We start from the raw sequence: 2,879 nt of genomic DNA on the forward strand, positions 1-2,879 counted from the left end.
TTAATTTCATTGAAACTCATTTATTCATAAAACATGAAAATTTATCTTTTTAAATTCCTTTTTCCATAGAATTCATGAAAGCATCTAAAAACCACCCTAGATAATTAAAATGACAGTAAGTTTACTCACAATGTCCATAATGCAGACTTTCGAAGCACTTTGTCTACTGATCCTCGGATGCAATTTCCTTGAGGACTCACCACCTTGACACAGTAAAAAAAATCAAAAATTTCACCAAGTTGGTACTAAATCAAAATTAAACTAATTTCGACTACTAATGCATGATATGGAATGCAAAAAATGCACTGGTAACTATCTAAACTCGGTATTGGCCTAATTCGTCTTATCACCCGATTAAATTCCTAACGGGTCCGTTTAAACTCAAAAATTCTCTCTTCTTTTCTTTCTGATGAAAATAAGTGAAATACTGACCATCGAATTCCCTGAGAAAATCGGACCACGTTTGAGGAGTAGTGGAACGAGACTTCACTGAATTCCATCAAGTACGAGCCCTCTTCTTTAATAATCTCATAGCCACCATCAACTTCATGTCATCATCTAATCCCATATCAGAGAGAGTCTCTAAAACCTGATTAATCCAGTCCTTTAGCACAGTGGCATCCAACTCACCCGTGAAAGATACACAACCCAATTGCCTAGCCTCCTTCAGCTTCTTGAAAATGGATACATTCTGTACTAGTTGTGGAACTAAAGGAGTAGCTGGAGGCACTACAGGTGGAACTTGACCAGTCTGAGCTTGACCAGCCATTGCTGCAAAGAAAGCTGTCAATGCTTGTGCTGCCTCAGTAGGCATGGCGGGAATACCCGTAGATGGCTGAGGAGATGGAGGATGTGGAGGACTATCGACCTGCTCAGTAACAGGTGCTACCCGAATGGTTGATGCAACTGATTCCTCCTCTACTGTATCTGGCTGATGACGTTGGGAACGACATCTTCCCCTCCCAACCGATCTAGTGAGAGGTGGGCGTCCGCGTCGAGGAGGCATTGTAATCTATAAAAAAAATACGAGCAAGTTTACGGAACTTTAGGCTCTATATGAAAATGCATGCATTCTATTCAACCTAACTTAACTTAATCCGAGGCCACACTAATACTATAATTTTTTAAAACCACTTTAAAACTAACAAATCTTATCTTTAAAACCAAAAGCTCTGATACCAATCGAATTGTCATGAATAGTATTTTATAAGGTCGGGCTTTACACTTTTGATGGTAATTGTTTACTCACTGGGATTATTTAATCTCACCCCTTTTCCTATTCATTTTTCAGGCTTAGGACAGTTTGTTGATAGTTGATTAAGATGAGAATTAATCTCGGAGTTGCATCCTAGAAAGTAAGGGTTCGTAGCCCTACATCTTTTTAGTCAGTTGGGGACTCACGTGTCATTGTTAAAATAATTTTATACTTTAGTTATTTGATTTAAAGTATGTATGAACATATTTATCTTTTACACCATGTTTTTGACGGGTTTCGATATTTTGAAGAAAATGCCCTTGTGAGCTAGAAAATTGTTTTGAGTTGGAAACGACTTATGATTTCTTGAAATGTGAGATTTAATAACTGTCGCTCACCGGGGAAATGCGAAAATTGATGCTAAGCCTTGCGGGGTTCCGATCGGCATTCGGGGTAATGAGTGCTTATCGAGAGGTCGCGGGGGTTGTCACGGGCCCGATGGGAGTTTCGGGTCTTGACAGGTTCGGCATGAAGTGAACTCTATCGTACCTTAGGAGATATCCTTCGCGCCTCTCCTACTAAGGTAAATATAACGGGGTTTACCGTGCCCCTCTAATAGGTTGGTCCACGAAAACCCACCTACTGCAGTGGCTAATTAAATAACCCACCAATCAATTAAATTTTGACAGCATAACGTGGCTAACATAATACTACCCAGCCTGTCAAAGGAAAACAAACAGTTTATATATTTCACAACCCAAAATTTTCAGCCACATATGTCATCACGTATCAGTTCATAAATAATCAATTCCAAACATAGGTACGTAAACTTAAATATATAAGCAACATCAAAGGTTGATCTCCACATACTCACATTTTCAAAAACATTATTGAATTGTAAAATAAGTCATAAACTTTATTCCTTAAATCGATTATTAGTCATAAAACATCAAATTCATTTAGGTTCAATATTCTTAAAATCATAAAAACGATTGTACAAATACTTTAGATAGATAAGATGAACAGTGGTTACTCACTTTGACGGGAATTTACAACACTCTTATTCTTGATCCTAGGGTGCAATACCTTTGCCCTTATCCGAGGGCTCACTACCTATACATAATGTGCAACAGGAAATTTAATATACTTATGCTAAATCGTCACAAAACTATTCTATGTTCTATATGAATGCATGCAATGAAATGGGAGGTGTTCGGCCTATCGCGCACTATGCACTATTTAATCGGTCTAAACATCCAATTTGATTCCAATTAATTTATTGCACTTCCAATACTCCCCAAAATTTCACACACTTCACGACAAGTTTATTCTAAGTGCAATTACCAAAATATCCCTCATTATGGTGCAAATTGCCAACAACGGGAGTAAAATTTTTTGGTACCCGTTTTCGATTTTCGGTATTCCTAAGCACCAAATACATCTAAATGGCATGAAAAACAACCAAATTCATCATCAATCCTCACCCATAAAATTCGGCCAAGATAGGTTCTATAATGGGCATGTGGATTTCTTGCTTAATTTTCATACTAAATGTTACTAAACACCTAAAAACACTAAGTTACCTTGAAATTCAACTAAATTCATCACCAACTTTCTCTCTCCAAATCTGGCCAGCATATTGCCCCTCATGAAAACTTGAATTTAATTCATGGAAAATGGAAAA

The sequence above is a fragment of the Theobroma cacao genome, chromosome 5, assembly GCF_000208745.1.
Source record: "Theobroma cacao cultivar B97-61/B2 chromosome 5, Criollo_cocoa_genome_V2, whole genome shotgun sequence".
In the NCBI taxonomy this organism is placed as follows: Eukaryota; Viridiplantae; Streptophyta; class Magnoliopsida; order Malvales; family Malvaceae; genus Theobroma; species Theobroma cacao.